The sequence below is a fragment of the Bufo bufo genome, chromosome 3, assembly GCF_905171765.1.
Source record: "Bufo bufo chromosome 3, aBufBuf1.1, whole genome shotgun sequence".
Classification (NCBI taxonomy): Eukaryota; Metazoa; Chordata; class Amphibia; order Anura; family Bufonidae; genus Bufo; species Bufo bufo.
The window spans coordinates 482,568,741-482,582,558 of NC_053391.1; the positions used below are offsets into that span (position 1 = coordinate 482,568,741).

At 45.5% G+C, this 13,818-nt stretch overlaps 1 protein-coding gene across 1 annotated transcript in view; it reads right to left on the bottom strand.

Annotated features, from left to right (window-relative positions):
* Nucleotides 1-13,818, bottom strand: part of NALCN (sodium leak channel, non-selective) — a 1,068,865-nt gene that overhangs the window by 588,273 nt on the left and 466,774 nt on the right. The window lies entirely within an intron of this gene.

Here is a 13,818-nt window from a genome sequence, read left to right on the forward strand (position 1 = left end):
ATCAAACACTTCTCACCTATTTTGTTCTAAGTTGTTGATTGGACAATGCCTTTAGAGATAGGAACTTGGAAATGTTTCAAATTCAAGATTAATTTCATGTAACATATTACTATACATATTACATCTACATTTTCAGGAAATGCTAATGTAAGATATACAATACACTTTAGTAATTTAAATTTACCATCACAAGAAGGTAGATGCAATGCTGGACTATGGTTCCGAGGGCCCATCTTCCACCTACACAGAATGTGTGCACAACCACTTAGAGGGGTTATCCCATGAAAAATATACTATATTTTTCAAACCAGCACCTGCAGCTGTATACTTTTGTAATTGCATGCAGTTAAAAATGTTGTATATCCACTGAGTTATAAAAAACAATAAATCTGTATAGTGCCATCTGCTGTTTTCCTTATTTTTCCATAAACGTCAGTAACGTTGCTGACTTGGACACACATTTTCATTTCCATCCTTGCAATGACACCAGTCAGCTCTTCTTTTAGAAGCTTTGACAGTTACAGGGAGAGATCTACAGCAGAAAGTACACAATTGCTGAGAAAAGACATCCCCCCTGACCTGTGATAGGGAAATAGCTTCAGAAGAAAGGATACGCCCCTGAGCTGCAGAATGAAGGGCATATCCCCTGAGCTGCCAGCTTGAAATCAGTCTAAGGCTACTTTCACACTAGTGGCATGGACCTCCGGCAGGCTGTTCCGTCGGGTGAACAGCCTGTCGTATCCGTCCTGCCGCTAGTGACCGTGTGCCTACGGACTGCCGCTCTATCCCCATTGACTATAATGGGGACGGGGGCAGAGTTTTGGCGAGGCACAGCGGCACATGGCGAGAGGCTGCCGGAATAAATGTCGGACATGTCGTAGTTTTATTCTCGCCGTGCGCTGCCTGCCGTGCGCAGCCTGCCGGAGGTCCGTGCCGCTAGTGTGAAAGTAGCCTTACAGAGCAACTGGAGCAAAAAATGGAGAGAGCTCTGGATCCATGTAATGTACATAGTTGGTTCTACATTTGTTAGACAAAAATGATCATGCACTATATGATGCCTGATTTTTTTTTTTTACATTAATCATGAGATAACCACTTTAATTAATTGCAATGTAAACTTTGTTAAAAGTGCACACCCAGGATATATTATCAATAAGATCTAATAAGTTATTTGTGAATTAACCCATGAGAAATAGACCATAGTAGTAAGTAGTTTTCCCTTTGCTAGCTTTGGGTCCCATAATTTTTTTCATAATGATTTAGACCCTTTGGAATATCTTCTATTAAGCTGGCGGGCCAAACAAGCCTTGGTTTGTAAAACAGTGGAAGCAGGAATGTCCACTGTGAACAAAAGTGGAGCTTCAGCCTGGAGTGCTACTTCAAAATGTCAAAAGAATTAAAGAGAAACTGTCACAATGAAAGTGCAGTGAATCTGCGGGCAGCATGGTAAACAGCAGGAGATGTTAAGCAGATTGATATATTGTTTTAGGAAAAGACTCAGTATAACTTGTATTTTATTCATTTAAATTCCTTCTCATTGTGTGTTTTGGAGTCATGGGGGGCAGTCCTATCAGTGAGTGGCGGCCCTCCCTGTCTGAGTGGAGTGAACGTAAGTTAAATGTCAATCACCGATAGGACCACCGACCTAACTTCTAACTAGAAAATTAGTAGAAATTTAGATGAATAAAATACAAGTTTTACTGAAACTTTTCCAATGAAGCTATACACCGTTTTTTGCCCCTATAAGACGTACATAGGTTTTAGAGGAAAAAAATAAGAAAAAAATTTTTTTCATCAGACCTCACCTTAGAGGCCCAATAAGACCGCCAAAGTTAATTAGACCTCACCTCAGAGCCACAATCAGAACGCCAATGTTAATCAAATCTCAGTTAAGACCCCCAATGTTAATAAGACCCCCATTCAGACCTCGGCTTAGACCCCCAATGTTCATAAGACCTCCAATCAGACCTCTGATAACAGTCTCAAAGTAAATAAAAACCCCAACCAGACCTCAGACCCCCAATGTGAATGACCTGCGAAGCAGACCTTAGATCACTGCCCGATGTAAATGACCCCCAAGCAGATCTCAGATCAGATCCCCCAGGCTCAGTGCACACATTAAAAAACAATTAATATTTACCTAACCTCTCCTGCTCTGGACACCGCTGCCACTCCTCACATCCACACTCTTCTAGTTCAGCCTTCCACGCACTGTGCTGTGACCCAAAACATACAGCATGAGGTCATAGAGTATGTCAACATCCTCATGCTGTGTACAGTCACAGCACAGCGAGCGGCTGAGGAATTCCAGGAAGCAGTGAGTACAGAGCCCGGGGAGCACAGTCCACCTCTACTAATGAGCCCTTCCATAATGGAGGCGCTCATTAGTATTCGCCCCATAAGACGCACTGGCATTTTCCTCCCACCTTGAGGGGGGGGGGTGCGTCTTATAGGGTGCAAAATATGTTATCAGTCTCCTCAGCTCCTTCTCCTCTATAACCTGCTGCCTACAGATTGCACTGTATTTTCATGCTTCATAAAGTAAGGATGAACTACTGGTTAAGGATTGATTCTGAATTTCTCAAAAAGTTCGGATTTATACGAAGCGAGAGAGATCACTCAGCATACTATTCTGTGTTTCTCAACAATATATATATGCATTGTCTAAGGGGTACTCTTTTTCATTATGGGGAGCCCCTAGTATGTGGAGTATGTGTGTGCAGTATTGTAGGCCAGGTGATGCCCCTCTGGATTTCTGGGAAAGATATTCAAATTAGTTTTACTAAGCCTATCTGATGTCAGCAGATGTTGGAAACGATAATTTGCATATATTTCCCCCAGAAATCAAGGGGAGCATTCTCTAGCCTACAATGGTCATCACGTATATTAAATGGTCTCTATAATAGAACTAGTCTCTCTCTACGAATCGATTTGTGTCCGAACCAAATTTTTCAAAAACATTCAGCAAACCAAATGTTGAAAGGGTTGCTCATCTCTAATATAGAGTTTAACTGAGGGCAATAATTCAGAACAAAATGGCAAAGATGGCAGTTTGCATGAGCAGAGATGGAGCACAGTTGCCTCTGATTTGGTGAGTACATATAGTAGATGTCCTTAGGAAAAGCAGCATGAACTGATAGACAGAAAGCTAAATGATCTGAAAGGAAAGGCAAGTGACAGTGACAAGATTTAAATGAATATAGGTTTGAATAAATAATCTGTGGGAGGATGAGCAATTTCCAAGAAGCATTGAACTGATGCATATATGTAGTGAAACGTAGGAGGCAAAAGTGACAAGACAACAGTATTCACATGTACTCTGATTACAGTGCTTATACTATAGGATGTCTGCTAGTAATATACATTGATGCTTTGTAATATTGTATATCACACTGTATCTTAATCTGTCAAGATATGGTTTAACTTTTATACTCTGATTATAATACAGTCTCAAAAAATGTATGTAACAGGATGCCTATACAGTTGGATCCTGCAGACATTGACTTCTATTGTAAAACACCTGTAAAATTTTTGATGGCATTTCATGACAGGACATAAAGTGCAGCCTGCTACATTTTTCTGCTGTGTCAAAAACAGCATCCATAGATCCATAGTTGCCAACTGTCCTGAATTTGGCGGGACTGTCTCTAATTTTCAGAGACAGTCCCGTCAAATTTGCACTATCCCGGGCCAAAAAGGGAGCAGCTAACTCAAACCCTGCCTATATGTGAGTGTCCCAATTTTAACAACTGTTTCTTTACTGTGGGAGTCAATGGCAGCCAGGTCCAACTGTATAGACATACAGTCACATCATGTTGTAGTAATATATGTTTCGGTTTGAATATGCGGTAAAAACGTAAATGGTTAAAAAAATAAAATATTGTATGATCCTAGCTTTATTTATACCACAAAACTAACAAAAATGTTACGAATGTAACTCTTTAAGGGGATTTGGTGCTGTAATTGTGACTGTAGCCACAGAACAAGAATTATGCCTTAAATCAAGCATTACCATGACCATCAGCATTACCATAAGTCAACAAATTGATGCAAAACAAGATGGACACATAAGACCACAAGGGACACAGATTTAGATCATTTGACCTTAAGCAAATGTCGTGGTGAACAAACTCTGACATGTTGCAAAAAGCATTTCTCCTAGTCTACTTCTTAAAAAGATGTTTTCAGTTTTCCTTCAGAACTATCCTGAAGCATAAGTCTAAGCGTAGATGTCTATCTCTCCTTGGCTTCTGTGTGTCCAGAGGCTCCTGTATTAGAATGCAGCACAGACAAAGTTTGAAGGAATGACATCATAAATGTATGTTTAGCTGCCAAGGTGACTTGTTACTATCTATTAGCTGTCAAAAATATTGGAATGTTTGATAGAACTCCAGACAGAGGTTCACGGAGCAAATGTTTTATATTAATGGTATTTATTTAATTATTTTATGCACTTATATAGCACTACTATATTCCACAGCGCTTAACAGACATTAGCATCCAACTGTCCCCAAAGATGGTCACAATCTAAGGTCCCTATTAGTATATCTTTAGAGTGTGGGAGGAAACCAGAGTACCCGGAGGAAACCCCAGCAAACACTGGGAGAACATACAAACTCCATGCAGATGTTGTCTTTGGTTAAATTTGAACCTAGGACCCCAACGCTGCAAGGCACCAGTGCTAACCACTGAGCCACCATGCTGCCCATATGTTTGTTAGCTCTGTAAGGCTCTGTTCACATCTGTGTTGTGGATTCCTTTTATAAATGGCTATACATAGGACGCAATGGTACCCTTCATACCTCACTGACTTACAATGGGGTCTGTCAGGATTCTGCTGTGGTTCTCCTTTGTTCTGGAAGAATAGTGCTGCCTACAGCTACATTCTTTAATCCAGTTTGGCAGAATTTGCAACCGATCCTCAATCACAAATGTGGACAGGACAGAGCCTAACTAATCTGAACTGAATGACATATGATTATGATGAAATTGATAAAGGCTGATGCAAACTGATACATCTCTTTTCAGCAAAACATACTGCAAAGTAATTTGCCCCTAAATTAATTTTTTCCAGACTTGGGACTCTTTCACATGGATGGTACAGATTGTGTCAGGGTGCGTTCAGTGAAACTCGCACCATTTTGCAAGCAGGTTTAGTCAGTGTTGTCTGCAATTGCAGTCAGTATTTCAGTTTTTTCCGTGTGGGCGCACTCAGTTTTGATACGTTGTGAAAAAAAAATGAAGATCTACAAACAACATCTCCTAGCAAACATCAGTGAAAAACGCATGGCATCCCACTTCTATGGGGCCAGGGTTGCGTGAAAAATGCAGAATATAGAACATGCTGCGATTCTCACGCAACGCAGAAATGATGTATGAAAAGCAACTTTCATATGCACAGACCCATTGAAATGAATGGGTCAGGATTCAATACGGGGTGCTCACTTTATGGATTGCACCTGCATGGAAAACTCATGAGAAAGGGGCCTTAGGGGGTCATTTATCAATCTGAAATACACCTAATTTGGGCATATTTTAGATGCAGATTGCGGTTAAAACAGCTAGTTGCATCTCAATCTGCGACTTCTCACTCACACCAGTTCTAAAATTGTGGGTGTGGTATGAGCGGGGAAGGGACTAAACGGAGCAGGAGAACGGAAAGGCTGAACGGTGATGTGAATGAAGCCTGATTCTGCTAATACTAAATTTATGTTTTTATTATGTTTTACATTTTGTTTAATAAACACCTTTGGAAAAAAAATAAAAAAATTTCATCCCCATATTCTGACAGGCATACTTTTTTTAAAAAATATGTCCATCTATACAGCTGTGCAGGGCTGGTTTTAGACAAAATGTGGCCCTGGGCGAAATTAAAAGCGGGGCCCCAAATTCTGAAGTGCTGTATCAATAGTCACATTTATTCACGACGCAAGCGGAGAAGTCATCGCCACGGCCCACAATTGGTTGCAGGCAGCATCAAAATGGATGATGACATCCAGGGACCTGAGCAGAGGTCGGAGAGCACCAGAGCTGACAGCCAGTGTCAGGAAGCAGGTAAGCAGGGCCGAACTGGCCTGCCGGGATACCTGCCGCGGCCCTGGTGGCAAGTGGGGGCGGCCGGCGGCAGGGCACAGCAGCAGGAGATGAGCGCTTCCATTGTGGAAGCGCTCATCTCCATAGTCATCTGTATTGCCGTCCTCAGGACGGCGATACAGATGTCCATGCTGCGGCAGGGGAGGGAGAGGTGTGTCCCCTCCTGTTCTTCTGATAGGCTGCCAGCACTAGGCCGGCAGCCTATCAGAGGCCGATGCAGGCGGCGCGATGACGTCATCGCGCCGACTGAGCCGTATAGCGAGGGACACAGGCCGGAAGAGGCCTGCATCGCATCGCTGGAGGTAAGTATAAATGTTTATTTTCCATAGCATCATCACGACGGCATACAAGGAGATTGACCCCTGACCTCTGTAGGGGCAGGAACAGAGAAAGGTTAAATACCCTCCTCCCACCACCAACACCAGTGTTTCCTGTCCCTACAGAGGACAGGGCAGAGAAAGGTCTCCCTGTATGCAGGGAGATGAAGCTAAGGAAATGGAACCTGTTTATTTTTTATTTTCCGTTACCTTTGGAAAAACGCCGGCATCCTGCATGGCGTCCCCCTGCCCTCCCGCGGTCCAAGTACTAACGCTGGGCAGGGGGTTCAGGGCCTATCTCGTCCTGGTTATTCCGGGGCCTGTTCCCTGGCGCAGACTCCCTCCTAGCCTACTCGGGCGACAGCTGGGTGCGCGCCGGCGCATGGAGCGCATGTTTATGACGTCACGGCCGGCGACCCGGAAGTGACGTCGCGGCGGCAGCGTGGAGCCCAGTTTAAAACCGAGGCATGAACGCTGGTTACCGCCTGTGTCAAAACGCTCCCAGGATCGGTCCCCACTGGTGCGGAACCCTTGCCTGCAGAGAGGACGATGTCGGCATCTGAGCGATCCCCTAGAGCTGAGCCACCGGCGCTGCTACAAACTGTGAGTCCCCTTCGGGGGTATTATATGTGCAGGTCAGGGAGTCTGTTGATCCCCCACTCCTGCTGTAATAGGGGGAATGGGAAAAAAGAGAGAGAGAAAGTTATTTCCAGCTGGCAGCTAGCTCGCTTCTGCTGACCCCCTCTTGCTCTCTCTCTCTCCCTCTAGTGGTCATACCCTGATGCCCTGCCTTCTCCTCTCTTTTAGGCTAAAGAAGCCCCGAAAAAAATCAAAAAAACACTCAAATGTATCTCCTGCAATAGCAGACTTCCTGACTACTACCCCAAAAAATTGTGCAAGTCTTGTATTTCTAATATTGTACGGGATGAAGCACCCTCCTTAAAAGAGGAATTGAAAACCATGATTCAGGAAGAGATCCGTTCATCCCTGGCCCACCTGTCCACTAATCCCCCCGACTTGCCGCAACCTAAGAGGAAGTGGGCTAGGTCTCCATCCCCTTCGGACCTAGAAGTTATGGCGGATGAAAGTGCCCACTCCGTTAGGTCATGGGAAGAGGGGGAGAGAGTCTCTGATACAGACTCAGTGGATGACAGTCGTAGATATTACTTTTCTACAGAAGAAATGTCCGACCTATTAAAGGCAGTAAGGTTGACCATGGGCGTGGAGGAAGTGCAACGTACCCATTCAGTACAAGAAGAAATGTTTGGTGGCCTAAGAGTCAAAAAAACTCGTGTGTTCCCCATTAACGAGAGTATTAGGGATATGGTCCTTGATGAGTGGGCAGATCCAGAAAGACGTCTGGGAGTCCCGGCTGCGTTCAAAAGATTCCAGAGGAATCTAAAATTTTCAATGAAATTCCCAAGATCGATGTACAGGTGGCCAAAGTGAACAAGAAAACATCTCTCCCATTTGAAGATACCTCCCAACTTAAAGATTCAATGGATCGTAAAGCGGACAGTCTTCTCAGGAAATCCTGGGAGGCGTCCATGTTCAATATTAAAACCAATATAGCGGCTACCTCAGTCGCCCCATCCATGTATCTTTGGTTGGGAGAATTGGAAACTCATATTAAAGATAGAACATCTAGGGAACAAATTCTTAGTTCTCTCCCTCTTTTAAAATCCGCCACGGCCTTCCTGGCGGATGCCTCTGCCGAATCAGTCCGATTCTCTGCCAGAGACGCGGCACTTTCCAATGCAGCCAGAAGAGCCCTCTGGATGAAGTGCTGGTCGGGGGACAAGACGTCTAAATTTAAGCTTTGTTTCATACCCTTTTCTGGAGAATATGTGTTTGGCCCGGTACTAGATAAGATTCTAGAGAAGGCCGCGGACAGAAAGAAGGGGTTTCCGGAAGATCGCCCATCCAGACGCCGGTATCCTTTTCGCCCCTCCTCGGGTCAAGAAAAAAGCTACAGGGGGAAAGGGAAATCAGGACGTTGGAGCTATCCAAAAGGAGGAAGAGGCCAATCCTTCTCCCACCCAAAATCCTCCGATAAGCAATGACGTTGGGGTGGGGGGAAGACTCTCAAGATTCCTGGGGTCATGGGAATCCATCTCCCAGAACCCCTGGATTTCCAAGGTAGTCGGGGCAGGCTACCAAATAGAGTGGTCTTCAAGACCCCCAAACAAATTTTCACTGACACGGTTCCAAATGAACCTTTGGCAAGGAGTCCAGAAACTTCACTTAATGAATGTAATCTCACCGGTCCCGCCTCCAGAAAGAGGCAGGGGTTTCTATTCAACCCTATTTCTAATCAGGAAGAAAGAAGGCACTTTTCGGACTATCATAAACCTGAAACCACTAAACAGGTTCATCCGTTATCAGAAATTCAGGATGGAGACCCTAGCATCTACAATCCCTCTGCTAAGCAAAGACGTCTTCATGCGCACAATAGACCTACAAGACGCTTATTACCACATTCCCATTCACACCGACTCACAGAAGTTTCTCCGGTTTGCAATCCAGGATATATCAGGGAACTTCCATCACTACCAGTTCAGGGCCCTTCCCTTCGGGATTTCATCTGCGCCAAGAATATTTACCAAAGTAGTGGTAGAGATGGTCGCCTTTGCCCGAAGACAGGGACTTATGATAATCCCTTATTTGGACGATTTCCTTCTAGTCAGCGAAAGTCTCAGCCAAATCAATTCGAACCTGAGGTTTTTTCTCTCCATCCTAGACGATCTGGGGTGGATCGTGAACAAAGGAAAGTCCGTCCTCACCCCCTCAAGGGAAGTTCGATTCTTAGGGATGATCCTAGACTCCCGAAAGCAAGCGGTATTCCTACCTCGAGACAAAATATCAGTTCTCTAACAAAAGATCAGGTCCTTTCAGAAAAGAAGATCTTGCTCTATCAGAGAGGCGATGAGTCTGCTGGGCCTGCTAACATCTTGTATTTCGGCAGTTCCCTGGTGTCAAATACACTTCAGACCCCTTCAGTCCTGGATCCTGAGTGTCTGGAACAAGTGCCAATCCTCTCTAGATCATCAAGTAAGTCCACCAACTCGGATTCTGCAGTCCCTAAATTGGTGGAAAGACCACGGAAACTTATCGCGGGGAAATCCCTGGCAGAAGACTCCCCAGGTCCAGGTAATAACAGACGCAAGTCTGTCCGGCTGGGGTGCAAAGGTGGGGGATCGTATGTTCCAGGGCACTTGGCCAGATTCGATCAGATCCCAGTCATCGAACTTCAGGGAACTGAGAGCAGTCTGGGAGGTGTTAAAGGTAGTAGAGGAAATGTTGTGTCATCATCACATAAAAGTGCTGTCGGACAACACTACGGCCATTGCCTACCTCTCCCATCAAGGGGGAACATGGTCCGTAACCCTACAAGCACTGTCAACAAAAATCTTTGCTTGGGCGGAACAGAATGTGGCCTCGATATCGGCAGTTCATCTGAAGGGAATACTAAATCAGGAAGCGGATTTTCTCAGCCGCCACAGAATCGACCATACAGAATGGTCTCTAAGTCCAGAAATATTCGGGCTAGTAGTAAGGAAATGGGGGATGCCCGACGTGGATCTGTTTGCCACCAGGGCAAACTCAAAGTGGAAACATTCTGTTCCCTAAACCCCAGGGACAGACCTCATGCCTTAGACGCCTTCGCCATTCGTTGGCATTGGAATCTGTGCTATGCCTTCCCTCCACTTCCTCTAATTCCGAAGGTGGTACAAAAAATTCTCCAGGACAAGGCCACGGTGATTGTGATCGCTCCCCTAAGGCCAAAGAGAAGCTGGTTCTCATCCCTCCAAAAATTTTCCCTACAAGATCCATGGCTCCTTCCTGTGCGGGGGGATCTACTCCAGCAGGGTCCAGTTCTACACCCAAACCCGCAGTTTCTGAAATTGGCGGCTTGGATCCTGAGTCCCAAACCCTGAAGCTTCAGGGCCTGTCAGACGAAGTTATTGCTACTTTGAAAGCCTCCAGAAAGAAGTTAACGTCAGCAATTTACCTTAAGATCTGGAAACGTTTTTGTTCCTGGAGTGGGGACGAATCGCCACATTTGCGTAAACCCAAAATCCAAAGAATACTGGATTTCCTACAGCAAGGTCTGGACCTGGGACTTAGACCCTCTACCTTGAAGGTCCAAATCTCAGCCCTAGGTTGTTTCTTTGACCAAGATATAGCCGGCCATCGTTGGATCAAAAGATTCATTAGGCAGCGACGAGGCTCCGCCCAACGATCACCGCCCGTGTCCCTTCCTGGGATCTGAACGTCGTTCTTACAGGCCTTACTTTACCACCCTTTGAACCCATGTCTGACTGTCCAATAAAATTATGGTCCTTGAAAACGGCCTTCTTAATTGCGATAACTTCGGCCCGCAGAGTAGGGGAATTACAAGCCTTATCAATCAGGGAACCCTACCTCCGTATTCTAGATGATAGAATTATTCTCCGTCTGGATCCTGGATTTCTCCCCAAAGTCGTATCCAATTTTCATCGGAGCCAGGAAGTTACCCTACCTTCTTTTTGCCAGCACCCCTCTAATGACAAAGAATCGGCGTTTCACTCTCTGGACGTTAGACGGGCAGTCCTAAACTATATCACGGTGACGGGAAAGTTTAGGAAATCTGACAATCTGCTAGTCCTTTTTGGAGGAAGATTTAAGGGCCAAAAAGCCTCCCGGTCCTCTATAGCTAGATGGCTCAAAGAAGCCATTAGTCTTTGTTACCAAATACAAAATCTTACATGTCCAGTCAACATTAGGGCCCATTCCACTCGGGCCATGTCTTCCTCTCAGGCGGAGAGAGCTGGGGCTTCTCTGGAGGAAATCTGTCGTGCTGCCACTTGGTCCAGCATTCATACATTTATAAAGCACTATCGCCTGGATCTTTCCAGATCTTCTGATCTGTCCTTCGGGCGGAAAGTCCTCCAGGCTGTAGCCCCCCCTTAACTGATATATTTTTTATATCTCCTTGTATGCCGTCGTGATGATGCTATGGAAAAACCAGAATTAGTCTTACCGGTAATTCTGTTTCCATGAGATCATCACGACGGCACGTTATTCCCTCCCTATGATTTAAATCGTTTTTGACCTAGTAGGTCTCTAGAAGGTATGGAGTAATACCTTTTTTTCACTGTTTTCCACCACCGGGTTGCTCTGTGTGATTTTGGAAACACTGGTGTTGGTGGTGGGAGGAGGGTATTTAACCTTTCTCTGTTCCTGCCCCTACAGAGGTCAGGGGTCAATCTCCTTGTATGCCGTCGTGATGATCTCATGGAAACAGAATTACCGGTAAGACTAATTCCGTTTTTTTTTTATATAGGTACAATACTGGATCATGATGAGGGGGGGCTATTGGCACATGATAAGGGGGCTATTGGCACATGATATGGGGGCTATTGGCACATGATATAGGGGCTATTGGCACATGATATGGGGGCTATTGGCACATGACATGGGGGCTATTGGCACATGACATGGGGGCTATTGGCACATGATATGGGGGCTATTGGCACATGATATGGGGGCTATTGGCACATGATATGGGGTCTATTGGCACATGATATGGGGGCTATTGGCACATGATATGGGGGCTACTGGCACATGATATGGGGGCTACTGGCACATGATAAGGGGCGGCTACTGGCACATAAGGGGGGTTACTGGTACATAAAAAGGGGGGGTTATTGGCACATAAGGGGGGCTACTGGCACATGATATGGGGGGGCTCTGACTGCTGGCACATGATGGTGGGGGGCTCTTATTACTGGCACATGATTGGGGGGCATCTTACTGGCACATGATTGGGGGCATCTATGGGGGCACATCTTACTGGCACATGATTGGGGGGCACTATAGGGGCATCTACTGAGGATAAAAAGAAAGGGTATTTTATATGGGGGCTCTGTATAGGGGCATTTTATACTGGGACATATTATGGTGGGGGGAAGGGGGGGCACTATGGGGTCATCTACGGGGGCACTGAGAAGGGGTATTTTATATTGGCACATTATGGGAACATTAGCTCATCTGGGGGCATTACAAAGGGGTATGTTTTGCACATTATAAGGAGAATTATTTCTACTGGGGGGGCATTATGGTGGGCTTTATTACTCCCCCATGGTATGACCCCCTAGTAGCAGCACCAGCCTCTCCTTGCTCTGCTATCCCTCTGCCCCTTCTCCAAATCCTTATTATGAAATCTTTCTCATTAGGATAAAACACAACATCAGCTCCGCCGAGCCCCCCAGCCAAGTGTTGAAGTGGTGTCCGAGATCCCCAAGGGTCAAGCCAAGTAATTGTAAGTTTTCATGTGAAATATGTTTGTTTGTAGTTGATCTTTATTATCGATTTTACATTGCAGATTTTTTATTTTTTTTTGCAGCATATGGGTGAGATTTTATAAATATTTTTATTATTTGGTCAAAAGGCTCATTGGGGGGAGGGGGGATTGTAACAGGACTGCCGTAGAATATCTAAAATAACTGGTCAAGTAAAATGTTGCATGCAACAATCATTAAAGAAGACCTTTCACCAGAATAAAGTATCTAAACTGACTATATAGACGTGTAGAGCGGCGCCCAGGGATCCCCCTGCACTTACTGTTATCCCCGGGCGCCGCTCCGTTCTCCGGTTATAGCCTCCGGTATGTTCATAGTTAGGCTCCACCCAGGGGGACCTGCCGCGGTCTCCTTCTCCTATGCTTAGCGCTGGCCAATCGCAGCGCTCAGCTCATAAACAAGTAAATAATGACGCAATGCTGTGGGGCTGGTATGCAACTTTTTCCAGGGCTGGTTTTTATCCCTAGTGCGGCCCTGCAGGTAAGGCCCAGTTTGCACTTCAGTTGTTTGGTCAGTTATTTCCATCAGTTATTGTGAGCCCAAACCAGTAGAGAAGGCTACTCAGAGATAAGGAATATGGCAAAGATTTCCTCCTGTTCTGTGTTTTTGACCCGCACCTGGTTTTTGCTCACAATAACTGATGGAAATAACTGAAGTGTGAACTCAGCCTAAGGGCTCATGCAGACAGCCGTTGCTTGTCTGCAATATGTGGGCATCAACCGTGTGCTCACCATATCACGGATGAATGGGTCCGCAATCCAGAACGTGCGGTGCGGAACGGAGGCACGGAACCGCATGGAAGAACTATGGAGCACTGCCGTGGGGTTTCTCTCCATGCCTCTGCACCACAAAAAAATAGAACATGTTGAATGGGTCTGTTTCTGTCTGCGGCAACCGCATGGATGGTGCCTGTGCATTGGGGACAGCAAATTGAGGTCCCCAATGCACGGAACGGCCGGTTTGTGTCCAATGCATTATCCGTTTTTTCATGGTAATGCAAACGGATCTGTTCTGAATGGATACAATCCTTTGCATTATAGGTGCGGATCCGTCTGTGCAGATAC